The sequence below is a fragment of the Hylobates moloch genome, unplaced genomic scaffold (assembly GCF_009828535.3).
Source record: "Hylobates moloch isolate HMO894 unplaced genomic scaffold, HMol_V3 SCAFFOLD_6, whole genome shotgun sequence".
NCBI classification, from domain to species: Eukaryota; Metazoa; Chordata; class Mammalia; order Primates; family Hylobatidae; genus Hylobates; species Hylobates moloch.
The window spans coordinates 105,430,237-105,448,778 of NW_026652281.1; the positions used below are offsets into that span (position 1 = coordinate 105,430,237).

At 45.2% G+C, this 18,542-nt stretch overlaps 1 protein-coding gene across 2 annotated transcripts in view; it reads left to right on the plus strand.

Moving 5' to 3' along the window:
• The window catches only part of WWP2 (WW domain containing E3 ubiquitin protein ligase 2), a 188,404-nt gene that overhangs the window by 45,784 nt on the left and 124,078 nt on the right, over nt 1-18,542 (plus strand). The window lies entirely within an intron of this gene.

An 18,542-nucleotide genomic window follows, 5' to 3' on the forward strand; every position in this document is an offset into this window, starting at 1 on the left:
TTGAAATAATTCTTTGATGACTTTTTTTTTCAGTCCCCCCCCCCATAATTACTGGTTTGTTCAGCTTTTTTGTTTCGTCTTGACTCAATTTTGTTAACTCATTTTTTTATGAGAAAATCGGTTCATGAGATTTTCAAATTTATTAGAATAATGGTTTTAAATATCATTCTCAGTTTAAAAACGTCTGTAGTATTTTTTACTTTAAATTTTTGCTATTTGTATGTTTCCCCAGTTTTTTTCTTGACTAACTTAAACATTTTTGTTTTTAATTTTTGCTTTTAAATTTACTTTTCATGGAACAACTTCTTGGATTTGTCAGATACACCATATTTTGTAATATTAATTTCTGTCTTTAACTTTATTAACTTTTGCTACTATTTGCCCTAGATCTGTTTTATTCATTCATTCATTCATTTATAGCTTTTCAGGTTGAAAGCTTACTGCATTTATCTGTGTCTTTTTTTTTTTTTTTTTTGAGATGGAGTTTATCTCTTTTTGCCCAGGCTGGAATGCAATGGCATGATCTTGGCTCACTCCAACCTCTGCCTCCTGGGTTCAAGTGATTCTCCTGCCTCAGACTCCTGAATAGCTGGTAGCTGGGGTTACAGGCACACGTCACCATGCCCGGCTAATTTTGTATTTTTAGTAGAGATGGGGTTTCACCATGTTGGCTAGGCTGATCTCGAACTCCTGACCTCAGGTGATCCACCTGCCTCAGTCTCCCATACTGCTGGGATTACAGGCGTGAGCCACCGCGCCCAGCCTATCCTTGTCCATTTTTATTTAATAATGAAAACATGTTTGCTTTATACTTGTCTTTGAATTTCCCCCCCTGGATATTGAATTTTTTTTCTTTCAATGTAGCAGTGAAAACTCATCTCTACAAAAAATTTAAAAAATTAGCTAGGTGTGGTGGCGTGTGCCTGTGGTCCCAGCTACTCGGGAGGCTGAGTCGGGAGGATTGCTTGAGCCCAGGAGGCTGAGGCTGCAGCAAGTTGTTATTGTGATACTCCACCCCTGCCTGGGTGACAGAGCAAGACCCTTTCTCCAAAAAAAAAAAAGAAGAAAAGAAAAAAGAAAAAGAAAAGGCAGCCAGGTGCAGTGGCTTATGTCTGTAATCCTAGCACTTTGGGAGGCTGAGGTGGTAGGATTGCTTGAGCTCAGGAATTTGAGACCAGTCTGGGCAACATAGTGAGACCCTGTTTCTACAAAAAAGAAATTAAAAAAAATTAGCCAGGTGTGGTGTTGCACACCTGTAGTCCCAGCTACTTGAGAGGCAGTGGTGGGAGGATTTCTTGAGTCCGGGAGATTGAGGCTGCAGTAAGCTGTGATCATGCTGCACTCCAGCCTGGGTGACAGAGCAAAACCCTATCTCAAACAAACAAACAAAAAACAAACAGACAAAACAAAAAACATTCTTAGTGTTACAACTTGAATATGTACATGTGTCCACAGCTGTGTAGTCATCACCCACATCAAGACATAGAATATTTCTAGCATCCCCAGAAGTTTCCCATTGTCCCTTCTAGTTAATTTCTCCTCTCTGAAATAACCACTATTCTGACTTCTATCACTGTTGTTTAGCTTTGCCTAGTGTTGAATTTCATAATAGTGAGAACATGCAGTATGTTTTCTTATGCCTGGCTTTTCATTTTATATCTTTGAGATTAAAGATATATGACCATTTTTTTGCATGTGTCAACAGTCTGTCTTTTTTTTTTTTTTTTTTTTTTTAAGTAGAGATGGGATCTTGCTATATTGCCCAGGCTGGTCTCAAGCGATCCTCCCACTTTGGCCTCCAAAAATGCTGGGATTACAGGCATGAGCCACCATGACTGGCCTGTCTTTGATTTTTATTTTTTATTTTTTTGAGATGGAGTTTCACTCTTGTCACCCAGGCTGGGGTGCGATGGTGCAATCTTGGCTCACTGCAACCTCCACCTCCCAGGTTCAAGCAGTTCTCCTGCTTCAGCCTCCTGAATAGTTGGGATTACAGGCACCTGCCACCACGCCTGGCTAATTTTTGTATTTTCAGTAGAGATGGGGTTTCGCCATGTTGGCCAGGCTGGTCTCGAACTCCTGACCTCAGGTAGTCTGCCCGCCTCGGCCTCCCAAAGTGTTGGGATTACAGGCGTGAGCCACTGTGCCTGGCCATGGCCTGTCTTTGTATTTGGGTGTAGTGTTCTGTTTTATGAATACACCATAATTTATTTCTTTATTCTCCTATTGGTAGACATTTGAGTTGTTTCCAGTTTTTGGCCATCATGAACAATGCTGACATAAACACTCTTAGGACATGTATTTTGAAGGACACACACATACATTTCTATTGCGTATGTACAGATCTAGGAGCTTTGGTTCACAGGGTGGATGTATGCTTACCTTTAGTAGACACCATCAGTTTTCTAGTGTTGTACCAATTTGCCATCCCATAAATTTTACTGTGCTCTGATCGTTTGTAATTACTGTTGTGATTTTATCTTCAAACCCAGAGTTATTTAAGTGGATGTTTTCTATGTTTTCCAGTGGTTATATTGTTTGTGGTATTGGTTGTAGCTATTGCTGCTGTTGCTGGCACCAGCTGTAGCACGTTGTGCATGTGGCTGGGTTAGGTAGCAGGCAAATCAGATCAGAGTCTGTTGGAAAATGTGGATTGCAACAGGGCAGTGGGCTTTTTCTTAGAAAAACAAATCTTCTAGGATGGCAATGGCGTACGTAGCCTATGTACCTAACATTCTGGCCATGTTTCATAAAGTCTTCTATTTAGAGCAAGGTTATTTCTGGTAATTGCAAATCTTCCCAAAGATGGGGAGGTTTGAATCTCGGAGATGGACCACAGAGACCCTGTTTCCTGATGCAAGACCGTCTTGCCTAAAGGGAAGGCAGTCCTGAGGTTGTTTCAGGAGGGAATTCTAGGATGAGACAAATGCAGAAGCTTTGAGGGTGGCCAGGCACGGTGGCTCACGCCTGTAATCCCAGCACTTTGGGAGGCCAAGGTGGGTGTATCACCTGAGGTCAGGAGTTCGAGACCAGCCTGACCAACATGGTGGAACCCTGTCTCTACTAAAAATACAAAAAATGAGCCAGACATGGTGGCGCAAATCTGTAATCTCAGCTACTCGGGAGGCTGAGGCAAGAGAATCACTTGGACCCAGGAGGCAGAGATTGCAGTGAGCCAAGATTGCACCATTGGATGCCAGCCTGAGTGACAAGAGTGAAACTCTGTCAAAAAGAGAAAGAGAGAGAGAGAGAGACAGAGAGAGAGAAATAGGAAGGAAGGGGAGAGAGAGAGAAAGAAAAAAGAAGAAAAGAAAAGAAAAAAAGAAGCTTTGAGGGCGGTAGAGTGGGGAAGCTGTCTTTAACATGGGACATTTCAGCCCCATGGGCCTGCCCCTTGCTCTTGGTGTGGAACAATGTTTGCAGAGTGGTGTCGAATCGTGCATACAGCTGTGCAGGGTAAGTGGGTCACAATGCGTTAGGTGACTCCTCTCACCGTGGCCCAGTCTTCCCGCAACATCTTTTCCTGGGGAAGGACCTGATGGGCAATGGTTACCCTAACTGGCATTCTCCTCTTCCACGGACAGAATTCGTTCTTTCATTTGCTCCCTTGTTTCCCCTGGGTGGACTTGGACATTGGCTGGGAAACTCAGCTGGCTGTTTTCTGTCTCTTTTAGGCAGAGGGATGCTGTAATGCAGGGTTTCACTCAAGTCCCGCAGTGGCGGATGGTCAACCTGGGCTGACTCTCTCTGTGGGGACATTGCGCTGGCCATGGCTGCAAAAAGACTTGCCCAAAAGTGCTGGTTTGCCTCTTAAAGGTAGTTCTAGTCATCTCTGGGTAGAACCCAGTTTTTGATGTTGCCAGTTGAGTTTTTAACATCTTTTTTCTTTCTTTCTTTCTTTCTTTTTTTTTTTTTTTTTTTTTTGAGACGGAGTCTTGCTCTGTCCCCAAGGCTGGAGGGCAGTGGCATGATCTCGGCTCACTGCAAGCTTCACCTCCCGGGTTCATGCCATTCTCCTGCCTCAGCCTTACGAGTAGCTGGGACTACAGGCGCCCACCACCACGCCTGGCTAATTTTTTGTATTTTTTTTTAGTAGAGATGAAGTTTCACTATGTTAGCCAGATGGTCTCGATCTCCTGACCTTGCCATCCTCCTGCCTCAGCCTCCCAAAGTTCTAGGATTACAGGCATGAGTCACTGTGCCCGGCCTTAACATCTTTTTACTAGAGGAATTTTCTTTTTTTTTTTTTTTTTGAGACAGAGTCTCGCTCTGTTGCCCAGACTGGAGTGCAATGGCGCAATCTCCGCTGACTGCAACCTCTGCCTCCCAGGTTCAGGCAATTCTCCTGCCTCAGCCTCCTGAGCAGGTGGGATTACAGGTGCACACCACCACGCCCAGCTGATTTTTCTATTTTTAGTAGAGATGGGGTTTCACCATGTTGGCCAGGCTGGTCTTGAACTCCTGACCTCAAGTGATCTGCCCACTTCAGCCTCCCAAAGTGCTGGGATTATAGGTGTGAGCCACCATGCCTGGCTGGAATTTTCAAACATAATGTTCATGATGCAGTTTCAAGAGTTACCAGCATGTTTCATCTGTCCCCACCCACTGGCTGCTCTTAATTTCTGCACATTGTTAGCAGGTAGAGTCTAATACTCCATTTCCTCTTGTAGCTCCCCGCTCCTGCAGCTCTCCCCAGGAACACCGCAGACTTTGGCTTTCCCAGAATCTCCTACTTTCAAGGAGGTGAATGTAGCTTGAAGTAGGTTTTTTCCCTCCCCAAGTTTTGTATTTTTTTTTTTTTTTTTTTTTGAGACAGAGTCTTGCTGTGTCGCCCAGGCTGGAGTGCAGTGGCGCAATCTCGGCTCACTGCAAGCTCCGCCTCCCGGGTTCACGCCATTCTCCTGCCTCAGCCTCTCCGAGTAGCTGGGACTACAGGCGCCCGCCACCACGCCCGGCTATTTTTTTTTTTTGTATTTTTAGTAGAGACGGGGTTTCACCGTGGTCTCGATCTCCTGACCTTGTGATCCGCCCGCCTTGGCCTCCCAAAGTGCTGGGATTACAAGCGTGAGCCACTGCGCCCGGCCCAAGTTTTGTATTTTTAAATAATTTCAGGCTAGGTACGATGGCTCACACCTGTAATCCCAGCATTTTGGGAGTCTAAGGCAGGAGGATTGCTCAAGCATGAGAGTTCAAGACCAGCTTGGGCAACATAGTGAGACCCACGCCACCCCCCCATCCCTACAAAAAATAAAAAATAGCAGGGCGTGGTGGCTCATACCTCCCCGCACTTTGGGAGGCTGAGGTGGGAGGCTCTCTCGAGCTTAGGAGTTTGAGACCAGACTCAGTATTATAGTGAGACCTAGTCTCTACAAAAATAAAAATAAAGAAAATAGCTAGGCATGGTGGGCATGCAACTGTAGTCCCAGCTACTTGGGAGGCTGAGGTGGGAGGACCTCTTGAGCCCAGGAGTTTGAGACCAGCCTCAGTATTATAGTGAGACCCCGTCTCTATAAAAATAAAAATAAAGAAAATAGCTGGCTATGGTGGCATGCAACTGTAGTCCCAGCCACTTGGTAGGCTGAGGTGGGAGGATCACCTGAGCACAGGACTTAGAGGCTGCAGTGAGCTGTGATTGTGTCACTGCACTACAGTCTGGATGACAGAGCCAGACCCAGTCTCAAAAAAATAAAAAATTCAAATTCAGGGAAATGTTACAAGAATAGAACAAAGAACTCCTCAATGTCATCCTTCACCCAACTGTTAAAATTTGCTACATTTGCTTTCACTGTGTTCTTCTGAGCCATTTTAGAGTAAATTACAAACCTCATGTTTCTTTTATCCCTAAATACTGATGTGTCTGGTTCCTAAAGGAGAAGGATACTACAGTACAATTAACAAAACTAAGAAATTTCCCATTTTTGTAGTGTTGTTAATCTAATTCAGATTTCCCAGCTGTCACAGTCCAGGACCTCATGCAAGATGCAGTGTTTAGTTGTTCTGTCTCTTCAAATCCGGATCTGGATCAGTTCCTTAGGGTATTTATGTCTTTCATGACATTGGCATTGTTGAAGAGTACAGACCTCTTTTTTTTGAGATGGAGTCTCGTTCTGTCGCCCAGGCTGGAGTGCAATGACATGATCTTGGCTAACTGCAACCTCCGCCTCCTGGGTTCAAGCAATTGTTCCACCACAGCCTCCTAAGTAGCTGGGATTACAGGCACCCGCCATCATGCCCAGCTAATTTTTGTATTTTTGTAGAGATGGGGTTTCATCATGTTGGCCAGGCTGGTCTTGAACTCTTGACCTCAGGTAACCTGCCTGCCTCGGCCTCCCAAAGTGCTAAGATCACAGGCATGAGCCACCGTGCCTGCCCCCAACCTCCCCCCCCTTTTTTTTTTAATTGAGACAGAGTCTTGCTCTGTGGCCCAGGCTGGAGTGCAATGGTGTGAACACGGCTCACTGCAGCCTCTATCTCCTGGGCTCAAGGAATCCTCCCGCTTCAGCCTCTCATTGAGATCACAGATGTGTGCCACCCTGCCCAGCTAATTTTTAAAAATTATTTGGCAGATTCCCCTCAACTTGGGGCTGTCTGCTTTTCCTCATGGTTAGATTCAGAGTGTGCATTCTTGGCAGGAACACCCAGGAGTGACTTTGTGTCCTTCTCAGTGCAGCATATCTGGAAGCTCATGACTCAGCTTGTTTATTATTGATGACATTAACTTTCATCACTTAAGGTGTTGTGTGTCAGGTTTTTCCACTGCAAAATTACTGTTTCCCCTTGAGAATGAAAAGGTATTATAATTTATGGGGAGATACTTTGAGACTATGTAAATGTCTATTCCTCATCACACCTTCACCTGCTAGTTTCTGCATCCAGTGATTTTACTCTGATGCCTATAAATTTTTATTTTTGAATTTCATCCTTCCTTCTGCATTTATTAATTGGCATAGTACTGCAAAGAAGGGCTTTCCCTTTTCCTGTATGCGTGTGTGTAGGTATGTATTATCAGCTTCTACTCATGGATTCAGATTTTATTCCATGGGTTATAACTTATTTCTGGTGTAATTTTTTTTTTTTTTTTTTTTTTGAGATGGAGTTTTGCTTTTGTTGCCTAGGCTGGAGTGCAATGGCATGATTTTCGCTCACCGCAACCTCCGCCTCCCGGGTTCAAGCGATTCTCCTGCCTTATCTTCCCGAGTAGCTGGGATTACAGGCATGCGCCACCACACCCAGCTAATTTTGTATTTTTAGTAGAGACGGGGTTTCTCCATGTTGGTCAGGCTGGTCTCAAACTTCCAACCTCAGGTGTTCCACCTGCCTCGGCCTCCCAAAGTGCTGGGATTACAGGCGTGAGCCAATGCGCCTGGCCTTTTTTTTGTTTTTTTGTTTGTTTGTTTTAGATAGAGTCTTGCTTTGTCACCCAGGCTGGAGTGCAGTAGCGCAATCTCAGCTTCCTGGGTTCAAGCGATCCCCCCACCTCAGCCTCCAGAGTAGCTGGGACTACAGGTATGCGCTGGCTAATTTTTTTTTTTTTTTTTTTTGTATTTTTGTAGAGACAGGGTTTCACCATGTTGCCCAAGGCTGGTCTTAAACTTCTGGGCTCTAGTGATCCTCCCACGTTGGCCGCCCAAAGTGCTGTGGGATTACAGCTGTGAGCCACTGTTCCTGGCCTCTGGTGTTGATTTGATGCTAAAATCATCTCTGTCTTGTCCAGTGGCTGCCTCTTCAAGCTTGCTGCTGTATCTTTTCACATGTCCCCATCATATATTTTTGTCCCAACATAATCCAATATAGATAAAATTTACTATGTGATAAAGATGGCATTTAAAATTAGAAGAGAAAGGCAAACAAGTGGCATTAGGATCATCAGCTAACCCAGTGGTTTTTGAAGTGTGATCCTGAGGCCAGCGGCACGGGCATCTCCAGGAAATATGTCAGACATGTAAATTCTCAGGCCAACAAGCCCTCGGGATTCGGACACACACTTGTTTGAGAACCAGTAAGCTAACCACTCGGGGGGAAAATAAAGTCAGGTACCTTCCATAACAAACGTGGGGTCGTTTGTTTGTTTGTTTTTTTTGACAAGGTCTTGCTCTGTCGTCTAGGCTGCAGTGCAGTGGTGTGATCATAGCTCACTGTAGCCTCGAACTCCTGGGCTCAAGCGATCCTCTTGCCTCAGCCTCCGGACTTGCTGGAACTACAGGCGTGCGGTCCTGTGCCTGGCTTCTGAACCTGTATATTAAACACTATGAATTTGTACTGAGGCCACCAATCCACCAATTCCAACTCAGCTCCACAGGGCTCTTCCTAACCTTCCTCCATTCTCATGAGAACCCTGGCACTCAACACTATTTATATATTTACAAATTCCTTCACATCTGTAATGCACAGAAGGCGATTTGAGAATTGCTGTACCCACACCGCCATGAAAGGTGAAGTTGATTTTGAAAAGCTCCGTACTTTACGCTGTCCATGTTCTGTGTGTGTTTCTTCTCTTTCCTCATGTGTGTCTACCAGATTCAAAAAGAGAAAGAAAAAGAAAACAACCCCCTATCTATTTAAAAATCTTTTGAGCAGAGGGTTATTGCAGCACTTTACATTCCAAGAACAGACAGGCCAGTCATGAGCGGTGGGCCTCCTCCCTTATTGCTCCGTGAGGATGGAGTGTTCTGGTGGATGGGCCGTGGGTCTTAAGCAGCTGTGCCTGACAGACAGTGTACGCATTTATTTTAAAGTAAACACAGCACTGTTTTTCCAGTTTTTCAGCTGGAAGATAAATAAAACTACTGAACCTTGGAACTTGAGTCAGAGGGAGAAGAGAAGAAATTTTTAAAAAGTTGCTCTACAGTTAAAAACAGCTTTAAATTTATTTTTATTATTAGTTTTTTAAAAATATTTATTTTTATTTTTTTGAGATGGAGTCTCACTCCTCTGTCACCCAGGCTGGGGTGCAGTGGGACGATCTTGGCTCACTGCAACCTCTGCCTCCTGGGTTCAAGCGATTCTCCTGCCTCAGCCTCCTGAGTAGCTGAGATTACAGGCATGAGCCACCATGCCTGGCTAATTTATGTATTTTTAGTAGAGACAGGGTTTCACCATGTTGGCCAGGCTGGTCTCAGACTCCTGACCTCAGGTGATCCAGCCATCTTGGCCTCCCAGAGTGCTGGGATTACAGGCATGAGCCACCTCACCCGGCCTAATTTTTATTGTTAGTTTTTTAGAGGCAAGGACCTACTCTGTCACTCAGGCTGGGGTACAGTGGCTTAATCATAGCTCACTGTAACCTTGAACTCCTGGCGCTAGGCCATAGATCATGCACTGAGCTATGATCATGGCACTGTACTCTAGCCTGGGTGACAGTGAGATCCTGTCTCTTTAAAAAAAAAGGAGTGGGGGCAGGGGCTGGGCGCAGTGCCTGTAATCCCAGCACTTTGGGAGGCCGAGGTGGGCGGATCACAAGGTCAGGAGTTTGAGACCAGCATGGCCAATATGGTGAAACCCCCGTCTCTACTAAAAATACAAAAATTAGCCGGGTGTGGTGGTGCGCGCCTGTAGTTCCAGCTACTCAGGAGGCTGAGGCAGGAGAATTACTTGAACCCGAGAGGCGGAGGTTGCAGTGAGCCGAAATCTCCCCATTGCACTTCAGCCTGGGCGACAGAGCAAGACTCTGTCTCGAAAAAAAAAAAAAAAAAAAAAGGCAATGGAATCATACATACTGTGTATTACGGCCTCAACACATGTTCCCAATTTCCTTCCTCTGCTTTATTTTCTTTCTGAGTAGCTAAGACTACAGGTGTGTGCCACCACACCAGGCTAATTTTTAAATTTCTTGTAGAGTCAGGGTCTTACTATGTTGCCCAGGCTGGCAATTTTAAACTTAAATTGGATAAATTACTCACCATTCTTCAGCTGAGGAGGCAGCAAGGGACAAAAGTAAAAGACAGCTACAGACCCTGGTGCCTTGAACAGGCTTCATGGTAGAAACTGCTAAGCCAGTCCTGCATGCCCAGTTAGTTTTTTCAACCTGGTAGACCACTATTTCAATCTTGTGGAATGATTACAATAATACTAGATTCTGAGAGTTTTTCTCTTGCTCCCGAAATTGAACATTATTATTAATATTTTGTATGACTGTAAAAGCTGTGTAAAATTTCATATCATGTATATTTTACCACAATTAAAAATAATTACTCAGCCCAGTGCAGTGGCTCTTGCCTGTAATTTCAGCACTTTGGAGACTGAGGTGAGAGGATGACTTGAAGCCAGGAGTGCCAGACCAGCCTGGGCAACATAACGAGACCCACCACTCTATTTAAAAAAAAAAAAGTATATATATATATATATATACACACACACACACTAAATCATTCTTGAGCAAGCTAATAAAATAAAAAGTAAAGCAATACAGGCTCATAAAATTAAAAACATTATTAGTATTTTTCTGATTATTATTATTTCATGCCTATTACTAAAAAGGACAATATTCTGAGTGCTTAGTATGTATCAGTCATTTTTCTGAATTCCCTCACATGTATATACATATACACACACGTATACATGGACACATGTACATATGCGCATGTACACACATGTATACATATACACACGTATACATATACACATACACATACATACACATATACACACATACACACATATATACACACATGCACACACATATATGTATAAACTCATTTATTCTTCCTCCATACATTAAGGTAGATCGTGGTGCCATCCCCTTTGATGAAGAAATTGAGGTGGAGAGATGCTATGTAATTTGTCCAAAGTTGTCCTATAAGGAGTTCACAGAGTTAGGATTTAACCCAGGTCTTTTGTTCCTAGAGCCTCTGCCCATAACCTCTATACAGTCTGCCTTCCAAGGAATAAGGTTAAAATCACTTGGGATTCTGTAATTCAGAACTAATCCAGTTAATACTTTGTAATATAGCCACTGTGTTGGGGGGCATATAATCATATTTGTATGTATGCCTTTTTTTTCCCCCAAATGGGAACTCATTATACGTATTTCTTTGTAACTTGATTTTTTCACCCAGTTTTTTCCACATCAGTGAAACTAGGTCAGTTTTAATGGCTACAGTAATGGGTGTGTTTTGTTTTGTTTTGTTTTTTGAGACAGAGTCTCATTCTGTCACCCAGGCTGGAGTGCAGTGGTGCGATCTTGGCTCACTGCAGCCTCGACCTCCCGGGCTCAAGCGATTCTCCCATCTTAGCCTCCTGAATAGTTGGGATTACAGATGTGCACCACCATGCTCAGCTAATTTTTGTATTTTTGGTAGAGACAGGGTTTTGCCATGTTGGCCAGGCTGGTCTCGAACTCCTGACCTCAGGTGATCCACCCACCTTGGCCGCCCAAAGTGCTGGGATTACAGGTGTGAGCTACTGTGCCCAGCCAGGTGCTTTATTTTTGTTTTGTGTAAATAAATGTACCCACAGTTTAACCAGGCTTTCATTCTCGGCCCTTTCTATTTTTTTTTACAATTACTAGCAGCACTTTTTGTTAAACTCTTTTTTTTTTTTTTTTTTTTTTAAAGAGATGGAGTTTCACTCCGTCACCCATGGGTGTGATCACAGGTCATTGCAGCCTTCACCTCCCAGTCTCAAGTGATCCTCCCACCTCAGCCTTCTGAGTAGCTGAGATTACAGGCTTGTGCCACCATGCTTGGTTAATTTTTGCATTTCCTCCGGCCTCAGCCTCCCAAAGTGTTGCGATTACAGGTGTGAGCCATTGTGCCCAGCCTAAATTCTTGTAAAGATACCTTTATGCTCCTCTTTTTTTTTTCCTACAGTAAATTCCTAGGCATGCAGTCGCTGGGTCAGAAGGTGGGTGTGTTTCAAGTTTTTGATGCCTGCTGCCTGTGTCCATGGCATAGTCTGGACCAATTTACACACTGTAAGGGTGCCACATACCTGTTTCCCTGTATCTCCAACAGCACTGGGTGTTGTCAGTCTTTTTAACTTACCTTAGTCTGTTAGGCAAAGTGATTTCTCTTTGTTTTATATTTTATATTTAATTTAATTAATTTAATTAATTTATTTTATTTTTTTGAGATGGAGTCTCACTCTGTTGCCCAGACTGGAATGCAGTGGTGTGATCTTGGCTCACCGCAACCTCTGCCTCCTGGGTTCAAGTGATTCTCCTGCCTCAGCCTCCCAAGTAGCTGGGATTACAGGTGCCCGCCACCATGCCCAGCTAATTTTTTATTTTTAGTAGAGATGGGGTTTCACCATGTTGACCAGGCTGGTCTCAAACACCTGACTTCAAGTGATCTGCCTGCCTCAGCTTCTCAAAGTTCTGGGATTATAGGTGTGAGCCACGGCACCTGTCCTTTTCTTCATGAGGAGCCTCCAGTGAGGTGTTCTGCTGCTCTGCTGCATTTGCTTGTCCCAAGGTCGCCAGTGACCTCCATGTTGCTAAACCCAATGGTCACTTCTCAAGCTGTAATCACTGGCCTTATAGATTGGACACAATGAATCAATCCTTCCTGCTTGACATGTGTTCTGCCTTGGTTTCAGGGTGCCACACTCTGTGGGTTTTCTGTCCATCTCTCTGGTCACTCTCATTCAGTCTCCCTCGCTCATTTTCCTCTTCCCCAGTCTGCAAACATGGGGGTGCTCCATGGTGGCTTTGTCCTGTGTTCACTTGCTAATTTACCCCCCTTTCATTCACGAGCACATCCAGCCTCCTTGCTTTAAATTTGGCCTATACACCCAAAACTCACAGCTAGGGCCTCTGCTCTGGCAACCAAAGCAGTATTTACATCTAATTAACATCCTCAAGTGAACTGTTGAAATCTGAGTCACCTGCTTCCCACAGCTTTCCACATCTTGAAGCAGTGACAATTCTGTGTCACTCAGGCTAAAATCCTCCGTGCCTTCCTTGACTTCGTTTTCTGTCCCATCAGCACCTCCTGTCTGCATTGCCTTTAGGATATATTCTGGGATCTGACCATCTGTCACTGTGACTGCTGCTGTCACCCATGTCCAAGTCACTTCTTGACTGTTATTGCAAAGGCCTCTTAATGGGTCTCCCTGCATCTGCTGTTGTCTTCCTATGGAATGGTTCTGAATGCAGCAGCCAGAATAATTCAAACCAGAAGTCAAATTGTATTGCTACTCCATAAAAACCAAAGTCCTTCCCTATGGGCCCCCGGCCCCCTGTGATGCCTTTCTGTGTGTCTGTTACTCCTTTGTTACCTCATCTCAAACATGCTCCTCCGCTTTCCAGACCCCTCGGGCCACAGGTCCCCCTGCTCTTTCTCCAGCCCAGTGCTGCTCTCCTGCCGCTGACCCCTGGCACTGGCCTTAAATCTCTCCTGAAACTCACCCCTTCCAGTCCACTGAAATATCACCTCAGTGAGGCCTTCTTTGATAATACTGTCTTCATTTTAATTTAATTTAATTTTATAGAGATGGGATCTCACTATGTTGACTAGGCTGGTCTTAAACTCCTGGCCCCAAACAATCTTCCTGCCTTGGCCTCCCAAATGCTGGGATTACAGGTGTGAGCCACTGTACCTGGTCATGCCTTTTAAAAAAGGCGTGTAATTCAGGGATTTTAAAATGATTTAAAAAAATCATTAATTTAGTGATTTAAAAAAAACATTACTGAGTCATGCAGTCATTGCCATGAATTTTTCCATTGCCCCAGTGAGATCCTTTGTGCCCATTTATAGTGAATTCCCCTGTCCACCTCCAGCCCCTGGCAACCACGAAGCTACTTTGTGTCTCTGTAGATTTACCTTTCCTGGACATTTTATAGAAATGGAATCATACAGCTGGGCACAGTGGCTCATGCCTGTGATCTCAGTGCATTAAGAGGCTGAGGCGGGGGCAGGGGAGGGATGGGGTTCGAGACTAGCCTGGGCAACATAGCAAGACCCTCTACAAAAAATAGGAAAATTAGCCAGGTGTGGTTGTCCGCACCTGTAGTCCCAGCTCCTCAGGAGGGTGAGGCGGGAGGATTACCTGAGCTTTGGTGGTGGAGGATGCAGTGAACTGTGATCATGCCACTGTATTCCAGCCTGGGTGACAGAGTGGGACCCCTGTCTCTTTATTTTTTGTTATTTTTTTTTTTGAGACAGAGTCTCACTCTGTCACCTAGGCTGGAGTGCAGTGGCACATCTCGGCTCACTGCAACCTCTGCCTCCTGGATTCAAGTGATTCTCCTGCCTCAGCCTCCCGAGTAGCTGGGATTACAGGCGTGTGCCACGGTGCTTGGCTAATTTTTGTATTTTTAGTAGAGATGGGATTTCACCATGTTGGCCAGGCTCGTCTTGAAATCCTGATCTTAAGTGATCCACCCACCTCGGCCTCCCAAAGTGTTGGGATTACAGGCATGAGCCACCACTCTTGGCCCCCTGTCTCTTAAAAAAAAAAAAATAGGACCACACGTATTGTATATTATGGCCTTGACAAAACTATCTTAATTGTGACTACTCCTCCCCAACATTCCGTTTCCCTTCTCAGCTTTATTTTCTTGTAAGCGGTTATCCCCATATACTACTGTTTATTTTGTTTATTTTTCTCATTCATTGTCCTCCACAAATAGAATGTAAGGTCTATGGGGGCAGGCGTTTTGTGAATTTTGTTCACTTTTGTGTGCCTACAACACAAAACCATGAATACATGCATACACACACACACACACACACGATGTTGAAAGAGTGACTTTCTCCTCTAATTACTGAGGATGAACGTCTTTTCCTGTGACTTAGGTCTTTGTGGCCAGTGTCTGGCTCACCTCGGAGGCCGACAGCAGGACCAGTGTGGTGCGTGCTGCCCACTCGGGGGAGGCTATGGGCTGAGCCCAGCTCCAGCCTCCAAATGCAAGCTGTTGTTTCATTTTGCCCTGATCGAGTTGCAGTTACATCAGCGACTACTGTTTTTTTTTGATCGGCACCAGATGCCAGGCTTTGGGATTTCAGGCTTTCTTTAGCAGTCTCTGAAAAGCCCCCTGTGTGTCGCTTTCTATCATCCTGCACCTCAGGCAGATATGCCCAGGCCAGAACCTCAAGGAATTCCCAAAGATGCCAAAAGCAACTCCCTCCCTCAGCCCCACACCCTCAACTTCTCAAAGTTACAGCCGGGGCCCTTTTCCTGGCTTTGGTATCAGCCGAGAGCTGTTGGAAAGAAAAGGTCCTTTTAGCCACAAGTCTCAAAAAGTAAACACGGAGGCCCTGCAACGAATGTTCCAACAAACCTGCCCCCTGTGTCACTGAGTGCTGGCTGAGAGGCTGCCTTGTGGAGCCTCACCTGAAGACAGAAGAAAAGCTCTCTGTCAGGATTCCCTTCCCCTGGTCCAGGCTGCCGCCTCCAGAGTGTTCTGTGAGGTGTCGGCTTTGGAAGTTGGTCAGCCTCGTGGGAACACGTATTTGAGCAAAGGGCGATCCTGCTCCAAATGCTGCATGCTGGCCAAGGCCTTTCCTCTTACTGCTTTTCTACAGGTATATTGTGACTCTTTGCATTTTAGTCTGCAGTAGGTGGCCAAGACATTTTTTCTCCCCTTTCTTTTCTTTCTTTCTTGTTTATTTTTATTTTTATTTTATTTTATTTTTTAAGAGATGTGGTCTCACTGTGTTGCCCAGGCTGGTCTCAAACTCCTGGCCTCAAGCAATCCTCCCATCTCGGCCTTCCAAAGAGCTTGGATTATAGGCATGAGCCACCGTGCCCAGCTATTTTTGTTTTTTGTTTTTTGTTTTTTTTTTAAGTAAGAGACAGGGTCTTACTCTGTCACCCTGGCTAGTGTGCATCGCCATCATAGCTCAGTGTAGCCTCAAACTTCTGGCCTTAAACGATCCTCCCACCCCAGCCTCCCGAGTAGCTAAGACCACAAATGCACACCACTATGCCCAGCTTTTCTGTATTTTTTGTAGAGACAGGACCTCCCTTTGTTGCCCGAGCTGGTCTCAAACTTGTGGGCTCAAGCGATCCTTCCACCTCAGCCTCCCATAATGCTGGAGTTACAGGTACGAGCCATCGTGCCTGGCCCCTGCTTTTCTTTCCTTCTTAGACTTAAGAGTTTCTTAGTGTTGGGTCGGAGTTTTGTGTAAGAGTTTTTTTCTTCTCTCTAGGGCATTTTCTTAGGATCATGAGGCTCGCTTGTAGCAGGGGCAGGGCCTGACGCTGATTTATCAGCTTTCGTGCAGTAAGCACCTTCGAGTTCCAAGCTAGAGGCTGGCGCTGAAGTGGTGAACAGCAGACGGCATCCCTGTCCTCCTGGAATTTAGACTCTAGAGAGGAAAACAGAAAGTTGAACAAATGGTGCAAACTATTCCAGTTGTGACAGATGCGATGGAGCAAAGTACAGGATGATCTGGGAATGCATCATGGGAGACTTTGCCTGGCCTGGGTGGGTGTGTGTGTGTGTGTGTGTGTGTGTGTGTGTGTGCATACATGCATGTGTGTTTATCAAGGAAGGCTTCCTGGAGGAAGTGACATCTGGACACCAGAAAGAGAAAAAGGAATTGTCTAGAGGAACAGGAGAAAAGCATTTTAGGTGGAGGGAACAGCATGTGGGAAGCTTTGAGGCAGGAACAGGCTGGTTCTTGTCAAGTCACACAGGAGGCCAATGGCAGGGAGGAGGCAGGTGCTAGATCAGTGCTGTACCAGAATTCGAGGTGTGTGTATAATTTAGAATTTGCTACTAGCCATATTAAAAATAAGTAAAAACATAGGCCGGGCACTGTGGCTCACACCTGCAATCCCAGCACTTTGGGAGGCTGAGGCCCATGGATCATTTGAGGCCAGGAATTCAAGACCAGCCTGGCCAACATGGCAAAGCCCCATCTCTACTAAAAGTACAAAAATTAGCCAGGCACGGTGGCACGTAATCTCAGCTACTTGGGAGGCTAGGGCGGGAGAATCGCTTGAACCCAGGAGGCAGAGATTGCAGTGAGCCAAGCTCGCGCCACTGCACTCCAGCCTGGGTGACAGAGCGAGACTGTGTCCCGAAAAAGAAAAAAGTAAGAACAAAAACACAGGTGAAATTAATTTTAATAATGTATCTTATTTCCACATATCTGAAATGTTATTTTTACATGTAATCAGTATAAAGAAAAGTACTAATGAGATATTTTACATACTTTTTGGCCTCAGGTGTGTATTTCTGACACACAGCACATCTTATTCCATACCAGCCACCTTCTAAGTGCTCCGTGGCTGCAGGTAGCTGTGGCCCCCATATTGGACAGTGCAGGTCTAGAGGTTGAGTCCCTGGAGGAAGACTGGGAAACTTCTCTTCTTTTATTTATTTATTTGTATTTACAAATTTTTTAATTTAAATTTTTTTTTTCTTTTTTTTTTTCTTTGAGATGGAGCCTTGCTCTCTTGCCCAGGCTGGAGTGCAGTGGCGCGATCTCGTTCACTGCAGCCTCTGCTCCTGGGTTCAAGCGATTCTCCTGCCTCAGCCTCCCAAGTAGCTGGGATTACAGGCGCATGCCACCATGCCCAGCTAATTTTTATATGTTTAGTAGAGAAGGGGTTTCGCCATGTTGGCCCTGCTGGCCTCGAACTCCTGACCTCAAGCGATCCACCTGCCCCAGCCTCCCCAAGTGCTGGGATTACAGGCTTGAGCCACTGTGCCCAGCCAAAATTTTTGTTAAAATTGGATCACCTTGTCTTCAGAAGAAACTTTTCTTCGAAATCAGGTTACCATTAATGTAGGATTATATTTGTACAGTTCTAGAAACTTCTTCCATTCCTCTTGAGCCTGTGGCATAGGGGCGTTGGGCCATCTTCTCCAGGGCCTGTGCTGTTTCTCATTAGCCGTGTATCGTTCAGGCCCTAAATGAACACCTGCTGCAGGCCCGGAATGGTGGCCTCGACCTGGTGACAGGAAAATGAGATTGTTGCCTGAATGTGAGCTGTTTCCTTCCCCTTGCCAAAAACAAAACTGAAACACTTCATCTGGTGTTTGGGCCTCTGCTCTGCACCAGTCATTCGGGCGGCTTCCGCCTGACCGTCCATTCCAGCCGCCCAGGTTCTCCCAGGGGAGGTGCTGTGGCTGCCAGAATAGCCGTGTTAACATCAGACCTCATTTATCTCGTTGCAGTGTTTGATTTTCCCTTTTCCTTCAGACTACCAGGATTCTTGGAGTATTTTTCTTAGTGTAGGAGGCTTATTCTTTGTGGGAGAGTGGTCTGTCGAAAGGGAAGGTAATCCTGGATCAGAGTAAGAGTGTCACAGTCACATAAGTGGGCAGTTAATGCCACTGTTAGGTACAGAGTGAGACTCTGACTTCAGTGCCTGGTCTGGCCTGGGGGTGCTGTTTATTACCTCCAGGACAGGAAGGCACACACTTCTCAGAAAATAATATCCCTCCCTCCCTCCTTCCCTCCTCCCCCCTCTCCCCACCCCGCTTTGTTCCTTCCTTTTTTCCTTCCTCTTGCCCCTTTCCTCTCTCCCTCAATTAATTAATGTTTATAACACATGTATTGCATGAATTTATTCTCTTGGAAGGAGGAATCCCCAAACCCTCTTGAGTGGATAGATTGCATCTGTATATATTTGAAAAGATTCATAGA